The following is a 14,593-nucleotide window of genomic DNA, read 5'->3' on the forward strand; positions in this document are numbered from 1 at the left end:
TAGGACCAACCCTTGAATACATGAGCCTTTGGGGGACATTCCAGATCCAAATTATAACATACACTATCTTAATTTTGACTGAAGATGTGAGACTAAATAAACTATTACCCTTAAATTGAAATACAGTTAGAAAAACTGAATGTATCCATATTATTTATTTTTATCCTTTTCAACATAATTGTTTCTCAACATTAATTTCATTATATTAAGTAGGAAAAAAGTAGCAACATTAAACTTAAAATTCTTCTGGTTATATACTGATGCTACTAGAAGGAATGAATAACTTGGATATCTACGAATAGTGTTGGTAAGAAAAATAGCCTGAGTTTAAGTATGTTTTTTCCCCATTTGGATCATTAAGTAGAATAAAATTCATTTGTCCATTTTATTTTAAATTTTATTTTAGTTTTAACTAATTAATTCCCAACTTTACTGGATTCGTTTGGATTTAATTGGCTGATTTCTCCTATTTAATGTGAATTCGTGCTTTTTCTGCTCAAGTTTTTATATTACTGTCAATAAAAATAATATTTTCAATGAAGTCTATTAAAATTGCTGTGTGGGAGCCTCATTTATATGTGAAAAACGTTTATCACATAATGTGAAAATACACTGATTTAAGATGTTTGTTGAAATTTTAAAGTTGATTCCAAATCAGTATGGAGTAGTAGTTTTTTTTACATCTCCTATCTTTAGTATTAATAAGACAATGAAGACTTCAAAAAACATGGTACCAGTTCTCCAATACATACATATACAATCTGTGTGTGCACGCATGCATATTTATGCATTTGTGTGTGTGAATGTGTGTGTATGATATATTCATTATTTGGCCAGACTAATTTTCAGACTTCCACAGTACTAATTTCCTGGATGCTATTTTTCTTTAGCACATCATGCACACAATGACTGAACATTTTCAGAAATTATAACCTTCTGATTTTCCAATCACAATTGCTTCCAAGGTCACAAATAAAGGAGGCAAAATTCACGAGGTGAATTTCCTGGACACTAATTAAAATCTATTCCACATTTATGAAGGACAAGTTGCATTAGATGTGGTTTCAATGTCATTGCCACTATGGTCTTTTAATATTTATTTCAATATTAAGCTAGTTTTCAAAAATTAATTTTTAAGAACGTCAGCAGTTCTTGTTGATGAATCTTAAACCATGAATCTTACTAGTAATTTACATTATTGGATTGAAATGGAACAGTGACTAGATATCAACTAATGAATATTTACAAAATTTGGAATATCAAAATTCAACTAAAAAGTGATAAAATTTGCTGTTAGATATTACATCTAGTAGAAATACTTGCAGAATTGAATTTGTGATTCAATTTGTAGTTGGGAAATACAAAGACAAGCTGGGATAGATAACTATAGATCAGAAAATGTGATCTGGTCATCTCAAATTGGGACCATTGAGGCCTTTATTTTATCTAGTCCTCCCCACTTTCTTAGTTGATAGATAAAGTTGTTGTATATTTATCATGTACAACACAATGTTTTCAGCTATTCACAAGCACACATTTTGGAATGGTTAAAAATATGCATTACCTCACAGTTATCATTTTTATGATGAGAACACTTAAATTTAGTCTCAATATTTCTGAAGAATACAAGATTCTGCTATTAGCTATAGTCACCATTCTCATAATAGATTTCTTGAATTTATTTATCCTACACACAACAGAATACTATTCATCCACAAAAAAAGAATAATCCTGTCATTTACAGCAACAAGTATAAACCTGGGGCACCTTATGTTAAACCAAATAAGATGGGCAAAGAAAGATATATACTGAATGACCTCACTCATATGTGGAATCTAAAAATATTGATCTCATAGATGTTGAGAGTAGACTAATGGTTACCAGAAGCTGGGAAAGGGGATGCAGGGTGGGTGTGAGGAGTTGTTAATCTCAATTTAACAAAAGTAACTTGGAAAATTGTTGTCATGGCAAATGAATTATGAGATATTCATATACATAATTATTTAATATTTTAAAATATATTTTGCTCATCCTAATTTTATTATCAATTGCTTATTTGTTTAAAGAATGCCAACAAAGCAATATCCATGATAACATTATTTCCTCTACATATTTGATTCTAAACAAATTCCAGATTAAATACATGCAAATGCCTTAATTGTAAACACTTGACAAAGATTTTAAGCATTTGTTTAAAAGAGTAGAAGGTAATCAAAAGAGCCTGTAGTTAAGAAAAGGATGTACTGAATTAGAAAGAGAGGAAAATAAAAGTCCAAATTAACTAAAAAGTAAAATTAAAAATGTGTGGATGAGAAGGAAAGAACATAAAAATCAAAATGTTAAGAAGATCAACAGTAGTATATAATTTGCTGTTTCATTCAAGGTTAAATGCCTTTGTTTTTATGTGACTGTTAAATAACTTTTTTTCTGGTTTTATAGGAGTTGGTCTCATATGGTAGCATGAAATTATACTCTAGACTCAAATAGTTCAGGATTCACAAGCTGAATTATTATGGGCCTTGAGGAAATTGCTATGCCTTATTTTCTCATTTATATGTTGGGACAGACAATACAAAATTTTATTTGCTTATACTTATTTTAACATCTTTTTATTTATTTATTTATTTATTTATTTATTTATTTATTTATTTGCAGTGCTGGGGATTAAACCCAGGGCCTTGTACTTGACAGCAGGCACTCTATGAACTGAGTTATATCCCCAGCCCCATATTTTTAAATATTTTATGAATTTTTTTGGCAAAATTGAATTTTAAAATTTCCCTTTCTTTGGTTACTTTTTTTTTTAACTTTACATTTACCTTACTTTTCAAGAAAATTCTACTTTTTTTTTTTCATAGTTGTTTAAGTCTTATTTTTGAATTGTAGCTTGCAAGTGGTTTGAAAGGAAAAATACTTTTTATTCTTCATACCTGTTCCTACCTGCCAATTGAAAAGGATGTATGATATTAATTCAGTGAGTGAAGGGAAGGATAATCATTATGTAGAAATGTTGCTGGTAAATTGAGATAAAAAATCATATAAAACTTTTAAATTTTCTGAAGGATGTTAGTATTTAAGAGTCTAAAGCCTTTTTTTAGTGAAGAATCCTTAGACTCAACATTAATTTAGCTATTACTTCATTTTGATGTTTATGATCTTTTGGCTTATAGTATATTTAACATTTTGATCTATAGTGTAAGCATTTCTAAATATTGTTAAGGAACTAGAATACTTTTCTTCATTAGAGATTTCCTACAAAGTTCTTAAGAGAATAAAGAAGGATATGTTGTCCAGGTGAGCTAAGAGCAGACATTCAGCTTTAGCAACAAGAAACCTTGACAACAGGTTTAACTAGCAGGCTCTCACCTTTAAGCCCTGAATCAGATCTTAGTGCCCACAGGTTTAAAAGAGGGCTTACAGGTGTGGCCTTGCTCCTGAGAAAAATCTAACGAACATGCCGTCCTTCTGTGTACCCTACGTGTTTGCGCAAGTCCAAGTTCAGATTCAGCTGAATCATCTATTTTTCTGAATGATAACATCTTCTTTTTTCTCAAATCATTCTTTTATTTTTCTCTGTCTTCAAGAACCTGGGCTAAATGTTTCTAGGTCCATAGAATTTCTAAACCAGAAGAGCCTTGGGAGATCGTCTCATTGTTTACATAAGAAAATTGAGGCCAAGAGGAATTTAAAACAAGTTATTCTAATTTGAGAGTTGTTTCCCTTACATCATAAAATCTTGCTGCCAAGATATTCCTTTTACGGAACATTCTTCCTCATTTAATTTATTTCCATTGTTTCTGTTATTTATCAGCATTATTGCCAACAGAAAAATTTGTATTTGTGAGGACAAAATAAATGTGTAACTCTCTACAAAGAGAAGTCTGTCAAGAAGTAAAAATAATGGAGCAAGAAAGTTAGAATAATAAGAGAAACACATAAATAGTGAACTGCAGAAAGAACTAACTTGTTTGGGGAGTGGGATTTTATGGCTGGCTAAACATTTGCTGATATAGGTATGAAAGGCAAGAAACTGCGTGGAACTTCTTGAAGTGTGTACAAGTTTTGTTTGTTTGTTTTTTCATTTCTTTTTCTTTCTTTCTTTGGATGAAGCTTCTCTATGTTTTTATTTCTTGTTAACTTTATTGAGGAAAAGCTGAGATAAAATAAAGTACATCTGTGAGTTTTGATAGAGGTATATATCCATGAAACCACTACCACAACCAAGATATAGAATATATTCATCCCCAAGACAAGATTTCTTATATCTCTTTCTCGTTTTAATACTACACGTTAGTGTGAATTTCTTGTAAATATAAATGTGTATTTTTTCAATTAGTCTAATGCTTTAAAGAGTTATCTATGGTTTATGTGTATGAGAACTTTATTTCTTTTTATTGCTGAATGGTATTCCTTTGAAAGGATGTACTGCAATATTTTTATTCATTCACTTGTCAGTGGATATTTGGTTGGTTTCATCTTTTGACATTTGTAAATTTTTTTATGAACATTTGCATACAACTCTGTATGTGGACATGTGTTTTCATTTCTCTTGGAGAAATAGAATTAAAACATCAGGATCATTTATTAGATGTGTATTTTCCCTTGCAAGAAATGAGAGTTTTACAAAAGAATACCATTTGTTATTTGTCTGAGCTATGTATAAGAGTTACTGTTGTGTTGTATCAGGGGTCTGCAAACTCTCATACTTGAGCCCAATTCAGCTTTTTTATTTGGAAATAAAATTATATTGGAACACAGCCATACTCACTTGTTTAGGAACAGGCTGCTTTCATGCTACAAAGGCTGAATTGAGTAATTAGCCAGTCTCAGCGACTTAGTGAGACCCTGTCTCAAAATAAAAATTAAAAAAGACAGGGGTGTAACTCAGTCATAGAGTTCCCCTGGGTTCAATCCTCAATACCATACACATTAAACAAAATTGTGTTAGATAGCTAAATGATCTATTTTAAAAATCACTTTGATTTCTCTAGTTTGCTTGCTTTTCCATAAAACTCTCCTCCCCTACCAAAAAAAAAGTCTCCTTAAATTTTTGCTTCAGATTTTATTGAATCTATAGATCGGTTTATATTTTTCTGTATGTTGCATTATTATCAATTTCTAATTTAATTCCATTGTGATGGTTAGAGAGCATACTCTGACTACTCTGACCACAATCACTTAAAATTTGTTTATACTTGTTTTTGTGCCCTGAACATTTCAATCTATATACAGTTTATGTACACTTGAAAATGGTGTATATTTTTCAGTTAACAGATAATGCTCTAATAGTATCAATTAGGTCAAGGTGCATTACAGTGTTCTTTACTTTCACTGCTTACTGACTTTTTTTGGTCTAGTTGTTCCAATAAAATTTCAAACTATGATTATATAATTGTTATTTTATTCATTTACTTCCACTAGTTATTGCTTCCTGTATATTGTGGTTCTTTTATAGACTTATGCATCTGTTTTTTGTATATCTTCCTGCTGAAGTGATCCTTTTATCAATATGCAGTGTTTTATTTTATGTACTAATGTTTTTGCTTTGGTATTAATATGTAGTCACTCTTGCATACTTATGATTACTATTCGTATCTATTCATTTTCCATTTAAAGCTGGAGTTGAGCATTTAAGGCATTCTAATTTCTGTTTCTTTGTGACATATACCCTTTGCCAAAACCAGATATGTGTTTAGGACCTTATTTTTATCCCTGATATTATGAAATATGATATTTTCCTTTCTTTTGCATTGAGCTAAGCACTAAACAGACCCTTTCCATCTAAAGACCCATGCATTTAATTTATAGCAAATTACATTCTTGCATTCACACATACATGTGTATCTTCCCTGATTTTTCTCTTTGCATTCTGTTATTCTTAAAAATAAAATGTTTGATTTCTTTAATTTATTCATTATTTATTTTACTTCTATTTTTCTATTTTATGTTCTTGCTGCCTTATTTTATGGAAATTTTCTTGACTTTATTTTCTAATCCTTCTGTTCCGGTTATTATTCCATTTTCCATAGATTTAATCCCCAGGAACTCCTTTTCTGTTTCTTTTTCTATATAATCTTACAAAGTAAGTAAGACTTTCCTATTTTTAATATTCTAATTTTTTATTTCTAAAGAACATCAATCGTAGTTTTGATATATCTTCATTTTTTTTTATTGGCTTTGTTTCCTCCAAATTCTTTCTGTTGGTTTGGGTATTGTTTTGTTTTGTGTTGGATACTGGGGATTGAACCCAGGGGTGCTTTACCATTAAGCTACATCCCAAGCTCTTTTCATTTTGAGACAGGATCTTGCTAAGTTGCTGAAGGTTTGCTAAATTGCTTAGACTGGTCTCAAATTTAGGATCCTCCTGCCTCAGGCTCCTGAGTCACTGGGATTATAGGTGTGTGTCACCTTGCCTGAATGGGTTTTGCTCTTTTTGTTGTTTTTTATTCTTCTTGGGAGCTTTCCTCATGGATCCGAGGATTCTAGGCTACCCACTTGTATTTCAAACCATTTTGAAAGTACTATATGAGGTGGTGATGGGAGTGGGAGTAGAAGGGGTTAGAGGGTATTTTGTAGATTAGTTCACTGAACTTAATTATGTTGACCAATGAGCAAATTGTTCTCACTGTGAACCAACAACAATATATATGAAGGTCTTTCTCTAGTGCCTTTCGATTTCTCCAGTAGTTGGTAGATGGAAATATCTGCAGATTGTCAATATTATCAAAGCAAGGTGGGGAAAAATTTGGTCTCTCCATCTCTTCTGGTGTTGTATGCTTTCTGGTGCTAACTCTCTTTGTTTCCTTAGGGTAAATGAGCTTGCTTATCCTATGAGGTCTCTACTCACTTATGCTGTCAGTGAATTTTATGTGAATTCTTTATCCACCAAATCCCATGAAATCTTATATTGCTATGGTTACTTTTATCATTCTCTCGATCGTTATGGATTTTTGTTTATTGGTTGGTTGGTTTTAATTCCCCTTTATACATTTTCTGGGGTTAAGGGAAGGGGAAGACATCTGCCTTGACTAATTGAAATTTACATGACATTCCTAACAAATAATCAGAGACATTTTATGAAGGTTTATTTAATTCAAATTTTATTATGGATGATGATGATGTGTTTCATAGGTTTGATGGAGAACAAAAAGAATTTCCTGGGTTTCTCAGAAACATCCACAGTACCAGTGAGCAATCAGCCTTCCATCCTTTGTAACTACATTTTGAAACTTATTAGCACCTATACCACAGGAAGAGAAGAAAACTCACATATGTCCATTTTAATACATGCTAAGAAGTTTTAGTAAGAAGTTTGATGGAGGAGGGATTAGAAATTATTGGCTGAAATAATGTTTTGGGATTATCTGCAGATTTCATTAGTCCTGTTATTTCTGTCCTACTCTTACTGTAGGTGATTGACTCTACTTTAAGTGGGAGTATAGACTGAAATGCAGTTGCAGCTCATCTGGGTTTCATCAAAATCATATCCCTGTTGGGCCACAACTGGCCTTTGAAACAATTTATGTCTACAAATACTACCCAGAGTCATCGGGGATTTGCCTGAGGTCTGATATGGTTGCTATAGAAATGGTCCTACTCCTTTCTTCTTTATTGAAAACTCAACAGAAAACATTTAGCCAGAACTGAAAATAACAATGAAGAAATAATTATGAAGAAGTAGGATGTTGAAAATAGTTGGATTTGTAGTGTCTTGTACATATATCAATATATATTATTTATTTTAAATGGAATTTCTATGAAAATTTATTTTAGTCTACACTACAAAACTTGAGAATCAAATCCTCAAGTTTTTAAAAACTTTTAATTTACTTTACTTTAAATATGTGATCACTAGTTCCCTCGAGTTTTCTTTGTTAAAGTCAATTTGTTTAGTTTCTAAAATTTTAAAGTTAAAAAAAATGAGACCAAACCATAAAACTATTTTCAGTCAGAAGAGCATAGGAGCTCAGATGAAATTTTCTAAAATTTCACATTTTAAGTGACACTTTTGCAGACATGATTAAAAACTCCAGGATAAAGAATATGAAAGTATTAAGAAAACCACTTTATTGGATAAGATGACAAAACTGACATGATTTGAAGTAACTTCCAAGCTATAAATATAATTGTCCTGTTGCCAGATTTTGATTATTTCATTAGAAATGTTTCAGTATAAATATGTAAAATAACAACAGTAACATCTGAATGATTGTTTAATATCTTCCAAAGTTTGCTCTTCACAATGTTAAATTATCCTTGGATATTGATTAAAAAGCTATCATAAGAAAAGTGTGGAAATACAAAGATGAATAAACTAAAAGCATGTATAAAGTTAAGAGTCATAGGACATCTAGGATTCGGTTGCTCATACCAATAAAAAAAATCAGTTGCAGTTTTATAATTATTTATCTAACACCCAATTTTCTCTGTTAAGCAGTGAAGAAGCCCCATTGTAGCAACACCTACTAGAAGGCTTCCACTCTGCCATAGATTTTTATGGGAAAGAAACAAAGATACTTAAATGATTGACAAATTTATACTTTTATTACAATATAATACATAAAATAAACATCTATCTATCCTTACATAAATCTTATCTTATTTCCAAACTAACACATGACTAGTTGCTTGAATTTATGATTAAAAGGAGGGTACATATGTTGAAGTATCCATTTTGATGAAACTATGTTATATGGTCTGCCCAAATGCCTGACTTTCATCTCTATTCCTGATCTGACTCACTCTGTTTAAACTTTCATGCCCCAGCTAAACAGCACTTCCACAAAAAAACTTTCATATTTTACAGTACTCATCACACTTAATCTATTTTTTTTCATTCCTGACTTTTATAAATTATATTCTCTATTAAGTTAAAAATTGAGATTATCTTTCTACTTACAGTTTTTTTCACTAGTATTTGCTCAGTTAGCATGCTTATGGTTTGATTAGTTATGCTTCCATATAAATATGACATATTTTGCTTATTTTCACAATTTCTTGCAGCTTACAGTAAAATATTAGATTAATATGCTCTAAAGTGGCTTTGTCTTCTTCACATAGATTTTGAGTTGTCAATCCCAAGTATGATAATACCTATAATATCAAAATCTTCAGCAATGATTGCTGCCAATATGGTGGTTGATTTGTTTTTAAAATCATAATGAAAATCCTTAACTATAACTGAGCGTAAAGTACAACCAAAAAGTAGTGGACTAAAAAAAGAAAAAGTGGTGCTAAAACATTGGCGTATCAGAGGAAATAATTACAACCTTGTTTACACACTAATTGGTTTGTTTCACCAAAGCAAACAAAAGAAAATAAAACAAGGGTTAGAAGAGATTTTAGAGATCATTCTGCACAATTCATTTAGACATAAGGATAAAAAAAAAATGTGGAGAGGACAAATGTTTTGTCCCAAGTCACATAGCTAATAGAAAACCTAGGTGTAGAAATCAATTTTTGAATCCTAGTAAGACAGTTTTTCTACTGCAAGCATGTGGTATTCATTTCAGATATTTTCCAAATTCAAAAATGTATTCTTTTGAAAAATTTAGCCCTAAGCAAAAAATAAATTATGGCATTTACATCTATGAATGAAGTAAATCTTTACCTCTACATCCTGTTTAGCAAAGATATCCAACAAAAATATGAGCCTAATGTCACTCATTTAACAACAAAATGATACTGTCAGCATTTTGATTAATGTATATTTTGAATCAAGAGAGCATTGTGTTATAGAAATATTCTAGACCAATTGCTAGTCTAGACTCTGATTGTTAGGCAGAGGTGCCTTCTAAATTAAGTCCTTTCATATCCCACAGGCTGAGATCATGCACATCTGAGATGTGTTAGTTGAAATTCCACACAATCCTCAATTGCCAAGTTTGGATGGAATGATCATAGTTACTAAAAGCAAGGGAAATATAAGAAAAATTAACATTAAAAGCTGCATACTACAAGAAAGGTCCTTCAGAGAGCCAGTAGGGAGGCCCCTAGCATTCTCCACTCATAGATTTAAACTTGAAGCTGATCTGTTATTAACTCCAGGGAGGAACTGAGAAGTTGGAGGAAAGATTTTCAAGATGGAGCAACTGATTACAATTAATTCAGAAATATTTTTCAAATAGTTTTCTGTGGGGGACACATACACTTGAGATGTGATTCATTCCCTGGCAGTTTTAAGTATCTGACAGCTTAACTGAAGATGTATTCTTCTCACCATGTTACCAGTTCAAATCTGATTACCTGAATTTTCAGAATCTTCCATGTATTATGATAAGTAATTGGAGTAAAAGAGAAATAAAAATAATTGCCCTACAATCAAAAGGATGCCATCATGGGAGCAATATAGTAAAAGTTTTAATAAAATATGGTAAGTGCTAAGATGGCGGAGAGCCCACTTCTTAGTTTTTACTCAACCTTGCTAGAACTCCCAGGAGAAGGATATAGGGATTTGACTTATTTAATTGTGATGATAAATATAGACAAATAACCTAATATAAAACTGGCCAAAACATATAAATAGGGAGTTACTGCAAACTAAGCTAAAATATGCAACAATAATATGGAAGGATGCTAAAGCTTACAAGTAGGGAAATTCCATCTACAGAAGGAATGAGACATCTTTCTTTCATCAGGTTGGTAAAAATTAAAGAGAGGGAACTTAGTGTTTCTTGGGTGCCAGGAAGCAGACACACTCACAGATTGAGAGAATCCAAATGGTTATTAATTTGTGAAAAGTAATCAAGCAGTATCTACTAAAAACGCACATATTTTAATGAAAGAACAAGTAACTAACAAAATACACAGGGACAAAAGTAAAAACTCCTCCGTGGATTCCAAAGTGTTCATCATTGGGAAAGAATTAAGTAACGTGATTTTAAAACATATTATTGAGTATTATATATTGTTTAAAAGCACCAGTCATATCTGTGCAAAAGACTATGTTTTGTGAAATATTGATTTTTCCTAAACAATATTCATAAAACTCACTTTGTTTGATATAACATTGTATATGTTTTCATCAGTGTGATATGGAAGGATATGGAAGAGGTTTTTGTTGGCTTTGGAAAGCTGAGGCATGAGAAATGGAGTTAATATAGAGATGGTCACTAAATTTTCCCATTGCATAGTTTCTTATACACTGAATAAAGGAAAATACATGTTGTTTTTCTTTGAAAATATTAGGCATAAGAAAACATGAAGAAATACTACAAAATAATGAGATAAATGCAATTGAAATGTTTTAATATTAACTGTATAATTTATAGACTTGTGGCTTTCTCCCATCCACTCATACAGAGTTTTAAAAAGTTGATTAAAATTAAGATTTTTAACAAAATATAATATTTTTAATGTTCTATTACATCTACTTACTAATTTGATGTCTTTCATCCTGGTAGGTGGAGTAGGTAGTATTTTATCAATTTATAAATGAAATGACTTACCATAATTTATACACCAAATATAAGAAATATCACTGATTAATGTTCAGAAGGAAACCCTGAGATACCTGCATCATTCAAAGGGCAACTATGAGAAAACTATCCCAGCTTCTTTGAAAAGATATGTTTTTAAAAACCTGGAGTGCTGCTAACTGGCTCTCAATAGGTAATTATGCCTGTCCATTGCACAGGGCACTATGGATAAAACAGCTAGGATGATGCTTTGCAGCAAAGATTGGCCCAGATGTTTGAATTTTGATTATGCTTGAGTTAGAAACATAAAAATATGTACTTTAATTATAGACATGGAAATAATTATTTCTTTGCCTCATCCATCACCCTGCCAAGCCTGAGATTTTTGTAACCAGTGCCTTGTCTGATGCAGTTGTAAACAGACATTCTATAATTTTGCTAGAACAAAATTACTACTTGTATATAATTTGCCCAAGAAATACATAAATGAATATTATCATATATATTAAAACTAGGCCTTATCCCATTAGTCAACCTGAAAAACTTTCATAGAGCTGGTGTTTTTCACAAAGTGACTAACTTAGAAAATAAGTGCTAAACTGTTGACTTTTAAAAAATGACCAAAGGCCTTGTATAATTACAACAAATTACTGTATTTTGATAGGAAGAAATCAAGTCAGCTTCACTTTTGAACAATTTTTGTACATTCTTACAACTACAGAATTTGGGGGATCATAAAGACACATTAACATCTGCGAGAAATTTGGCTGAGGAGTAATTAGAAATGGATTTTGATTAATTAGAATTTTTCTGCCTTCCAGTGAAATAAACAACTGGGAAATGCCTTCACTTCTTTTTATCTTTACTTTTTTTTAAAAGTTAGGCATTCAATATAAACCAATTCTGAATACATTATTTTTTTTAAATTCATGAATTTAGCCAAAATGTATAGAAGCCTAGTTGGAATCAAAAGTATACCAATTATATATTCTACTTTCCCATTTTACCTTCCAAATAAACACTGACAATTACACAGCATTTAACATTTATCATGCTTATCTTCACAGCTGCAGTAGCATTGAAGGTGACTAAGAATGGCAGGAAGAGTTTTGTGATTATTTTTTTTATTTAAAAATTGAAAATAAAAGGAAACAGCAATTGATTCTCCCTTGCTTGTTGAGTGGGTTGAGGTAGATAAGCGGATTTGTAGTGAGGTCATCAGTCACAATTGGATGGTAATTTGAAAATGGATTAGCTTAGAAGTAGCAATTTCTGCTCCATGGGTTTCAGTGAAAAAGTCTGCCTAATTCTGTAAGAGACCTCATAAACTGGCAGAGATCAATGCCTACCTAATGTGCCATTATGCCCTGGGCACACTTCAGTGATTACAGCACAGCTGTGACTGGGTTTTGCTTGATATTTCTTTAGCACTTGCACCACAGGTGCTCCACATGATTATTTGGCCCAAAGGAGTAAACTCCTTAGAGAATTAAATGGACAAGGGGCTTTTCTTCCTAAGCTTTTCACTTTTGAACTGTGGAATGACCAGTGTCAGATGTCAGTAAAGTCCAGTAACAAATAAAGACCAAGCAACTTAGGCAAAGGAAATCACCTTTTCTTATATGTCTGGGTGGTACTTTCTTTCTTTTTTTTTTTTTTTTTTTTAAGTTTTATGGCCTAAGGCCATTTGCTTTTGTAGCTTGAAACAGCATGGTGGCACAAATTTAAAATTGGAAATGAGCAATGTTTCAAAGATTAGTGTTTCATCTTAAAATTTAAGAGAAACCATTAAGTGTTTAGTGTCTTTTGTAGGCCATGGAAATTAGCCAGCAATGGATAATAAAAAGGAATTTAGTCAAATGAATATTAGAATAAAATTTGAATGAGACACACTACTAATAATCCTTATGTTCTTTAGCACTTGAGACACCTTATTCCTAGATTTCTGCACTGGTTTCTTGCAGAAACAATAAGTAAAATATTAAGGGCTGGAAAGAATGTGGAATGCAAACAAGTATGGTGTAAATAATAATTTCTACTTTAGAGAAAGTTGTACTTTCAGATATTTATCTGAAAATTTCTTAGAGCTCACTAAATATGATATATAATGGGATATACTATAAGCAATAATCTGAGGTAATGCAATACACAGAAAGAAATTTATTGAGAATAATTTATCATTGATTCCTTGGCACTAACCTGAATAATATATAGTTTATGATTTAACTATCTGAAGTCCTTTTTTTTCTTTTTGTAAACTAAGTGCTGTGTTTATAATTAATAACCAAACTTACAAGCCACATCAGATGTCACTGAGATATGTGACCTATTCCAGGTGAAATAAATATATTAAAATAACTAGACATAATACCAATGAGATTTGGAGGCTGTGTTAGTAAAGCTGTTGTCACCATGACCAAAATACCAAAAATACTTAGAGGTGGAAAGGTTTAATTTGGGGCTCACAGTTTCAGAGGTTTAGTTCATGGTCTGCTGACTCCATTGCTCTGGGACTAAGTGAGACAGAACATCATGGTAGAAGGGTGTGGTAAAGAAACTGCTCACCTCATGGCAGCCAGGAAGAAGAGAAAGGAGTTATGGACAAGATTTAATTCCCAGGGGCATGTCCCCAGTGACCTGCTTCCTCCAGCCATGTCCCATCTGCCTATAGTTAGTATCCAGCAGTGTATTCAAATTATTAATCCATCACATGGATTAAACTGCTGATGAGATTCTATCTCTCATTGCCTAAAAGTCCCACCTCTGAACCTTTCTACATTCAGGATCATGCTGTCACAACATGAGCTTTTCAGGGAACATTTCTAGATCTAGATTAGCCATGGACATAGACCTGCTCTTTGACCTTCTATGACTTCATTGTATTAATTCATTAAGTGGATTGATTCCACTAAATCTCTTCTGGACCATTTTTAAATGATAGAAATTACTTAATACCTGCCTTTTATTTGGGTGTATTGTGTGATATAATTTTTTATTCATTTAAAAATTCAATATTCTTACATTTACTTCACCTGACTTTTACTTTTTATTTACTTAGTGTATATATATATATTTAGATACATATTATATATATATGTATATCTCATAAGCTTAATCAAATTAGCTAATCAAGTTACATATTCATTCTCATCATCCTAAAGGAATTTTATATCCAA

The 14,593-nt window shown here is 31.6% G+C and overlaps 1 protein-coding gene across 5 annotated transcripts in view; it reads left to right on the plus strand.

Annotated features, from left to right (window-relative positions):
• SEMA3A (semaphorin 3A) overlaps window positions 1-14,593 on the plus strand; it is a 465,420-nt gene that overhangs the window by 170,867 nt on the left and 279,960 nt on the right. The gene's annotated exons all lie outside the window — the stretch shown is intronic.

The sequence above is a fragment of the Sciurus vulgaris genome, assembly GCF_902686455.1.
Source record: "Sciurus vulgaris genome assembly, chromosome: 8".
Classification (NCBI taxonomy): domain Eukaryota; kingdom Metazoa; phylum Chordata; class Mammalia; order Rodentia; family Sciuridae; genus Sciurus; species Sciurus vulgaris.